A 10,000-nucleotide genomic window follows, 5' to 3' on the forward strand; every position below is an offset into this window, starting at 1 on the left:
ACGAGTGAAATTGCAGACGAACGGCGCTTGGCCGACAAGTTCAATCATCTTTGCTTACCAAGTTGATGAATTTTTTAAAAAACCCACACGAGTCCGTAATTCAAGGCGACTTCAAAGAGAATGACTTGATTTGGCTTGAAATTTAAAACAAGCAGTCAACAATACCTCAAATTTTAGTGTTCCTTATGACTGTGTTCCTTCCTTTTCTTTAAATTTGTTAATTTTTATATATTCTTACAGATGATTCATTTTCTTTTCGCAATTTGTGCATTACTTTGATTTTTTGTTATGTTTTCCTTCAAAAGTTTGCGCGGAAAAACCGAGCTCGACGTATTTACGCGTGCTGTGCGTTTGACCGCTGTGTTGTCTTTTCGCTCGCTTGGTTTTTCCGCCCATCCTATGATCTAAAGCCTGCAAGGCTGTCAAGGTTTAAGTGCCCCGCTGTTAATTTTTTTGATAAGAATTAAAAGTGCGTAAACTGTGATCAGTTTTTGTCAATATCTTTTCAACTAGAAGTAACGAAGTAGGCTTATGTATGCAGGAGGATTTGGAAACAAAATACTCACGGATTGCGGATTTTTAATTTCAGAAAGAATTCCGCATTCTGTTTGTTTAAAAGTTGGGAATGTGGATCACATCGCTATTTGGTCGGGCTCACTCGGTATGTTGGTGTTCTTTAGAGTTAATTTCAGTAAATTTTCAGCACCGGAAAAACCGGAGATGATTATAATCAAAGTGCTCTGTGAGCAAACTCGTGAATTGACACATGATTTTTTAGATTATGTTTAATGTTATCTGGTTTAGGGAATTTTGTGGTTGATTGTCATATCTAGAGTACGAGCAGTAGTTCAGTGTTCGCTAATGTAGCAAAGAAACAAAGTAACGTTGGGATAAGAAGGCATTACCATTGAAATGATCATGCTATTACATTTGACAAGGTGGATGATGTCATGTGTTTTAAACGTCTATCATTTTTGTTTCTGGTTTAAGAGAAAAGGTTGGAAGTAAATGTGGGTGAAAAGTGAGATTTACTGTCTTTCGTTGTAAATATTAGAAAATCAAGGCAATACTGTCTTAATGAAAACATTAACGATTCCCTCTTTATCAAAAGAGACAAACGGGAACGAGTTTTGAGTGATGTAACTAAGCTAAGCCTGCCACCGTCATTTTGGATCTCCGCCTGGGTAGATTTAAGTCACGTGCTAGGCAACGTATAATCAATAACAAGATAGAATTTCATTTCAGGCCTATTTACCAATTTTGTGGTGTGTAACTTTCGCATTTTAGTACGTTGTATGTATGTTGAATCTTCAAATTGTCTTGAAACTTAAAAGAAAATTGTTCTTTTAAAATTCACTGAAAATCGGTAGCTAAAATTGTTTGTTTAGGTGTTATTTGATTTTCGTGTTAACTTGTTATTTCGTCAGTCGCCGGCATCTTTTGTTGCTTCACACAGGAAAAACACACGCGACGAAACGTAATGATCAATTTTGTCCTCAATCTCACGCTATAACAGAAAAAGCTTTTGAACATCTGTAAACTCCGAGCGCTTCGCAGTAAGTGATATTTTCAATGAATCTTCGGATTGTTTTCAAGTTCAAGGATTGTAAATTACAATTTTATGAAAAACGAAGGTTGTTCTGTTATTTCAGTGTGAATCCTTGCATGCCTGCCAGTCGCTGGCGCCGCTTGTTGAAACTTTTCACCCCACCACTATTCTTAGCAACAAAGGTCGCCATTTCGTCTTTTTATTGCTCGCCAAAAACTATCAAATGCACTCAAAAGCCTAAAATCTAAAAAAAGTTTACAGGAATCGACCAATCGAGCGAGCGAGCGAGCGAGCGAGCGAATGCCATTCCCCACATCGTACCAATAACTCGCTCTTGCGCATGCGCGCAATTCACGAGTTAAAAAGGGTAAAATCGAAATGTCGTAGAAGGCGAAACAAATATGAACATACATGTAGACCCTCATTTTGCAGTCAATTTATGTCACGGAAAGTTTTAAGGGTCTTTTAATGCAACAAAGATTTGAATGAAAATGAGGCTGGTTCGGCAGATCTAACACTTCCAACGATAGTAATGATGGTAACCGAATTTACATACCCCTGTTGACCTCCTGTTGACCCCCCTGTTTTTCCGCCTGTTGACCCCCCGTTGACCCTCCCAGATTTGGACGCAGTCATTTTGAAAACAATACAGTTAATTTCTTTTGGAAGAATCAAAATAGCGGTGTCCCGGATGGAATTAAGGTTCGTATGAGGACAATTTTCAAGAGGTTATTTTCCTCTGCACAACTTGGGTTAGCCCAAATCCCTTTTTTTCTATTCACTCATTTGTGAGGCTTCATGGTTTGTCACTTACGATTCGTGACTTATGAAAGGCACGAAACACACAAAAGAAATAAAGAAGAAACGAGACGTTTGGCGGTTCTTGTAATCTTTTCACATCACCCAAGTAATATTAGTATTGAATGTTTTTTTGTAGAGCGGAATGTTTAACTGGGATAAGGAAATGCAAGGTAGGAGTTAGTTCATACTGTGATCAATTTCGACGTCTTGTTATGATGCAAATACATTAATCTTAGGGTATAATTAAAAAAGATACGAAAGGTCATGAAAGGGAAATGCTCGGGTCTATCTGGAACCTCAAGAAGCGGTAAAAAAAGATCCCCCGAACCGCTAGAGACAGGGGTGAAGAGTCGTAACAAAGTGAGATGCATGGAGCAAGAAGTTTACAAACCGCACCCCTCGTTAAATCATTATGAAGCGTGAAGTAGACACAAAAATTTCAAGCTTAATCAGACGTTACCCTGCATGAGCCAAAATTTCACTTGGCTGAGTATTCAACATGCAGACATGTTTTCAGCTCTATGCTACTTTATCAGTCGTTTAGGTGTGTTGCTTCTACTTCTGATACTTTTGAGTCACAAGAACACCGGACTTCGAGGAATAAATATAAATATATTTTAAATGATTTTTTCATTTTTCTGGATAAGAGGGGGGTGGGGGTGGGGGAAAGGGGGCTTAAGTGTGGAGCATTTTTTGTGGTGTCACAATGAAAGTTAATGATCCCCCATATGGCTCGGTAGTATTTCTTGGATCCGCCTTTGGACTGCAAATCAAATTTTGTCGCTGTTTGCTGTGCTTCCATTTCCGGTGCAAGGTGTGAGTTGGATGAGCATTCCGATGTCTCCAAACTTTCGCTCGAACAGGCAGACTCCACAAGTTCACTAATATTTTCGTTTAAGTTTTGAGACACGGAAGCGGCCGTACTGGAGATACGAGGCGTTGGAGGCGGTCGCTTGCGAGGTGAGTTTCGTTTCCAAGCGAAAACTGAAGGAACAGCTCCATTTTTCAAGGAAACCACGCCATTTAAACTCTTCTTTAAATCGTCAGATTTGAAGTGCCGCGAACAAACTTTGGTATTATTTGAAACTTGGAAATTTTTTCCTTCATCTCTCCGAATAGCATAGATCCACAACTTTTTTAACCTTTCTTCGGTGGGAAATTTGAAGTAAGAAACTTTCTCTCCGGTTTCTTCGTCGCGATATCCTTTCCTTGTACATAGCGGCACGCAGCAATGCGTTGGCATCTTGAGGGCTGCTTAACACTGCCAGTCAAGTACTTGAAACTGCCTCTGGATTTTCTGACCTTTTTCCGAGAAATATACAAAAAAACTGGAAATTATGGGACTTTTTCCTATCTAACAGCGCATCTAAGTCGCTCTCCACGTCTAGTCGCTCTCTAAGTACCATTAAGCTGGCCTTTCCGACCTCGATTTCATGCGCTAGATTCCAGACCGTTCCGCGCGGCGGCCATTTATGAATACGGTGTATTGGCAGTTAATTGGCAGTTATGTTTCAAGAATGCTCTGTTCGCGACGACAGATTCCCCTCTGTCCCCCCCTGAAAACCCCAAATTTTCCACCTATCCCCTTCACCCTTTGACGATAAATAAGGACTAGTCCTTAAGTGATACTGAATTAGAAACAAGCACATTTTGTTTTGACAGGACTCATCTTGAGCTCAACTTATTATGGTTACATTTTCACACAACTGCCAGGCAGTTTGTTGGTAAAAAGAGTGGGTCCCAAGTATTTGTTTGGTGTCCCTATGTTCATTACATCAGTGTTCACGATACTTACACCTGCTGCGGCACATCACAGTGTTGAAATGCTCATTCTGGTCAGAATTCTACAAGGACTTGTCATGGTCAGTTTTGTCATCAATATTTGTATTTTTTTCCCTCTTAGTTTATGTCAAGAATGTTTTAATTCAGCACAGAAATCTGGTTTAGGATTTTCAGAGTCGGGTTCATGGACTATCTTTAAGACTTTCTCTCCTGCTGCTGTGACCCAGGTTCGACTCCCTCACCTGGTGTCTTATTAAGACTTGGTGTAAAGTCAATTCCCTATCTTCTGCTCTGAGAACAACGGTTCTCTGTTTCAGCTCGGTAGGATTGGAGAATAAGAAGATTTTTATTTTTACTTTACAACATTTGTAATCTGGGATAACTCAGGGAATAATCAATACGAAGTTTTAGCGTTAAAAGTTTACCGTCTCGCAAATTCAATAGTGTGGCAAGTAATTGTTACTCAAGGTTAAAGTGGCTGAATGATTTCATATCAAAGTGTTATTTTTATCTCCATACAAAAGGCTACGAGAAATGCAAGTTTGTTATTCAAGATTTTTCTAAATCATTAGACACAGGTCCACATTCACCAAGCCCTACCCTTTTTCTTGCTTGAAATAATCAATTTTTTAATTATAGGGTATGACGTTCCCAGCCATGCGTGCCATGTGGAGAAGCTGGGTTCCCCCTCTAGAGAGAAGCAAGCTTTGCACCTTGGCCTACTCAGGTACTGTCGATAACTACAAGGAAATTTCTTCCAGGCTGTTGCTTTTCTGAGAGGAAGACCATTTTAAAACCGCTTTAAAACCGTTTTAAAACTAAAGAGTATGAAGTGTTTCGAATGAAAGAAAATGTGACTTATCGAGTGCGGAGTCAACTAAAAGATCCTGTGATTGTGTGTCAGTTTAAAGAAAACTTGCAGTGAAGTTGACTGGAAGACGCGATGGCCTATTTTACCAAAAGATTCGAGTTCAATCCTGAGAGTGTGTTGTGTACCTAAGCAAGATATCTCACTCTCACAACGACATCTTCACCAAGCGGTATATACAGGTACCGGGGAAAAGTCACCGAATCCTAAAAATCCTGACAAGCATCCTGTTCAATTGAAATGGGGCACTCATTACAGTCCCCCTTCGTGGGTGCCAACCGCAACGTGTGGCTTACGTGGTGATGTCTGTCTTTTCCGACGCATCTTGATTCCAAATTACCCGATTATTTTCATCTTATCGCAGGTTCTGTAGCTCTTGTTTGGTTTGTTACTTGGATGATATTCGCTCACGACAAACCAATACATCCGGCCATTGGATATCAACGGAAGAGATAGAGTGTAGATCTTGTCAAGTCTAGGCGCTAAACAAGAAAGGAAGGTAGTATGTGTATGACAACAGCTTTGTATATTATTCCGTTCTTTAAATCCAAAATCGGGTTTCCCACAAAACTGATCGGAAAAACTAATTTACAGTGCGGAACTCGAACTCGGTTTGTAAGAGATATAATATTTAACATCAATTCTTTTCTTTGTTGCAAATTCTGTTGCGGGAAGTTTGGGTAGAGTTGGCGAAAGAACGTCCAGAAAATTGCTCATTCGTCCTCAGATATGCTTATGACCGAAATTGCTTGGTCTTACAGTTGTATTTTGTTCATCATTTCAGCAAACCAAAAATTAGCTGTCAATATCAAGACAGCACGAGTTATTAACATTTCTCATTTCTTCTCCATTTTTTAGCGACTGAAAATTCTCTGGCGGCATCTTTTAACATCATTACCTGTATGGGCCATAATAACCGCACATTTTTGTTTCAACTGGGTGAATTTCACTTTTATTTTTTTACTACCTTCTTACTTCAGAGAAGCCCAACAGTGCAATATTCTAGACAGGAGTATACCAGACATCTCCCTCTGGCCAATGCTGTATGTTTAAATATTTTTTCTTCCTTTTTTTTGGACGCTAGAAATGTATATTCTTCATGGGACAAAGGACGGTAGCCTTTCAAACTTTAAAATGTGTGAAATTAGTGTCAAGATACGAGTATACGGTTATAATGAAGTTGTTATGAATTGGCGCCAAAGCCGTCACAGAAGGTGGTTGTTCAGGCGACAGATCAGGAAAAATTTACAAAGGACCCATAGCACCACTTGTCGCTTAAAAACTCTCTTGATCTAAATTTCGTTTATAAATTGAAAATATCTATAAAATGATCATTACCCAAATAACTACCTTCTGTGACGGTTTTGATAACAAATGGAACTTGGATTAGCCTCACACTTGCTTTCAGAGACCAAACAGATATAGTAAATAAAAGTCTTCCGTTACTGAAATTGAAAGCTAATCAGCGATTGGGCGTAAACACACTTCACGCACAACATTATCTCTTGTTTCTCTAATATTTAAAAGAAGAAACCACATCTGACTCAAACGTTGAGTACCTAATGACTTGAAGAACACCAGCTTAAAGTCAGAGTGTCATTCAAATTGCCTTTTCGTAATTAGAAACATGAACTAGCCAAGAGAACATCAGTTCTTTGAGAATCTCGAGGCCCAGTACTTTGTCAAGTTTATACGTTAAGTAATGAATTTCAAATTTTTATTCTCTGGACTGGTTTCGTGTCCGGTCTCCCATGTTTACTGCATAAGACTTGCATACCATAGTGGGCGTTAGAGATGGGAAATTGGCAGACTGCCTTCGTAACAGAGGAATATTAACTACAGGACAAACGAGAAAGAGTCTCTGACTGCTGGTGATTCAATAACTTTTCCTAGAGTTGACCAAATGTCTGTTGATTGCAATCAAAACACTAAAAGTGCAAAATTCGAGCGTGAAATTTAATAATAAGTATTAAAGGATTTTATTAAATCGTTTTTGACTTCTAAGTTCATCCATTCATTTTAGGTTTCCTCATTCCTGCAAGTCTTATTGTGTCAACAAATTATGTTACCTGCGACCAACTGACTCTTGCTGTTGTCTTATGTTCTCTGGCTACGGGAATATCAGCTCTTTCCTCGATTTCTATTTTTGCCAATATCTTGGACATAACTAATAGCTATTCAGAACATGTTATGGCAATCTCCAACTTGGCAGCCACAATTCCTGGGATAGTTGCACCGTATTTGGTTGGGATCATAACAAACAATCAGGTATCGACTTTTAATAGATTTCAATTCAAAATGGTAGCAGGACCAAACGGAGTCCAATTCGGTCTGGAATCATCCGAGTGATTTGCTAATTACGAGGATAATTACAGACAGAATTGGACAATATGAAGTCCTGTTATACTAATTAACCATAACCATTACCATTTTCGGAAAAAAATGCATTTACTTCAGAAAATATATCTTCCGTAAAGGCATTGTTTAAGGTAAGAAATTCCTCAATTTTGGAAATCCCCAGGTTTGAGGGGTAAATGGTTGTCGCTGTTGTTATCGTAATCAATTCTGTGAGCCTTAGTATGAGTGGCTACTTACAACTCTACAGAATAATTAGTGAAAAACAAAGCAACTAATGCACCAATCTCATTTGCGGAAATTATAATGGTTATGATTAAATGTGGTATGGATTTTGCTTCCCATTTGAAAAAGATTTCTCTCAATATAAATAGGTAAATCCGTGGATTAAGAACCTCAAAGCTGACATGTGGTTACCTAGGAACCATAGCGATTCATGTAATGAAGAAATAGCACATGATGTTTTTTCAGATTCATTTGTGCATTACTTTAGAAAGTGAGCGGCATCAAAATGTTGCTTCAGTAGCATGCTGTAGACTGCAGATATCTTATAAAATATCTCGATCATAAATGATCACATCTCATATTACTTCCACTGTCATTACTTCAACCACTGCTATAACTTCCACTGTCATAATTATTACTACCACTAACACCAATGTTATCACCAAATCAACCACTTCCTCTACTATCAACAACACCATCACCTCTACCGCCACTAACATCACTTCCATCACTAGGATCACTTCCATCAACACAACTGCTACCGCTACCAGCACTACCAGCCAGCACCGCCATTAAAACACTTACCGCAAACAACATTACCACTATCAATTCAAATATTATCAACAACACCAACAGAACCAGCACTACCACCAATACCACCAACACCACTATACCAACGATACTATCACCACCGATATACCACCTTTACTCCCAACAGCAGTATGCCACCAATACTACCACAACCACTGTACCAATAATCTACCAACACCACTTTGCCACCAATATTACCAACACCCATATACCATAAATACTACCAACACCACTATACCACCAACACTAACAACATCACTAGACCACCAATACTACCAACACCACCATACCAACAATACTACCAACAGCAAAATATCACCGGCCCAACACCACTAAACTACCAGCACCTTTAACACCAATATACCACCTCTACTACCAACACCAATACACCACCAATACTACCACAACCAATGTGCCGATAATCTACCAACACCAATATACCAGCTATACTACCAAAACCACTGTACCAATAATCTATCAACACCACTAAACCACCTATACTACTAACACCAACACACCATCAATACTACCAACACCACTATACCAACAACACTATACCAACAATACTACCAACAGCAAAATACCGCTAGCCCAACAACACTTAACCACCGGCACCATTAGCACCAATATACCACCTACACTACCAAGACCAACATACAACCTTTACTACCAACACCAATACACCACCAATACTACCAATACCAACGTACAACCTTTACTACTAACACCAATACACCATCAATAGTACCAAAACCACTGTGCCGATGATCTACCAACACCAATATACAGCTATACTACCAAAATCACTGTACCAATATTCTACCAACGCTACTTTGCCACCAACGTTACCAACGCCCATATACCATCAATACCACCAACGCCACTATGCCACCAACACTAACAACACCACTATACCACCACTACTACAAACATCACTTTACCAGCAACGACAACAGCAACAAAAAAATCACACCCACCTATAATTTTTTCAGCAAAGTGTTGCGTACCAGCGCTTCAATCTTTCATATCTCAGTGACTGCTGCAGATGATGAGACTGTGAAAGTAGCTTTAGAAGCTTTAAAGGAAGGTTTCTCTGAAGCCAAAAGCAAATCAGAAGCAAAATTCATTGTCACTGATCTGAGAGTGTTAGACACTTGCGCAAGTTTTTTCGTATGAAAAGTTAAATAAACTTTAGCAGTCGATTAGGAATAACTGGGGGTCTGTTGTTTTATAGTAGATCGATCAATTTCATTCGATATCAGGTTGTTGATAATTTCCGACGATCTATTTGTTAATAAATAGTTGCTGAATTGCTAATATATAAAAGATGGTTGTCAAGGTTCCATGTGTGTAAGCTGAATCTTCCGAAAGAAGCTGCGAAATATTTTCTAGCTTGATCGACGCTTCCGTGATTAGTGCTTTTAAATAGAAAAATATAGTTAGCGTTTCAACTCAAAATAAGACCCCTTGTGATTAAGACCTTTTTTTTTTAGTAGAATACAAGTTCAGAACGAAATTCATGATAAGTAACGAGATCCACGCACGTTTTTTTTGGGGACTTAAATTGGTTGTGAACACTTAGAATATTGAGTTACATGCGGAACAGTGCTCGTTTGTCAACAAACAACATTATTTGAAAGCGAAGAGTTTCAAAAAGTTTGTTTATGAATTAATTTACTTTTCTATATATATTTAAGGTAAATTCCTAAATTAGTAGAACCTACTAGGGAGTCATGTGTTTCATTAGATTTGATAATTAATTGCGAGTATTTCAGTGTTGACTGAGGATTGGGGAGGGAGGGGGTGAGACAAATGGATCCCTTCCCTTA

The sequence above is a fragment of the Pocillopora damicornis genome, chromosome 1, assembly GCF_964200805.1.
Source record: "Pocillopora damicornis chromosome 1, jaPocDami1.2, whole genome shotgun sequence".
In the NCBI taxonomy this organism is placed as follows: Eukaryota; Metazoa; Cnidaria; class Anthozoa; order Scleractinia; family Pocilloporidae; genus Pocillopora; species Pocillopora damicornis.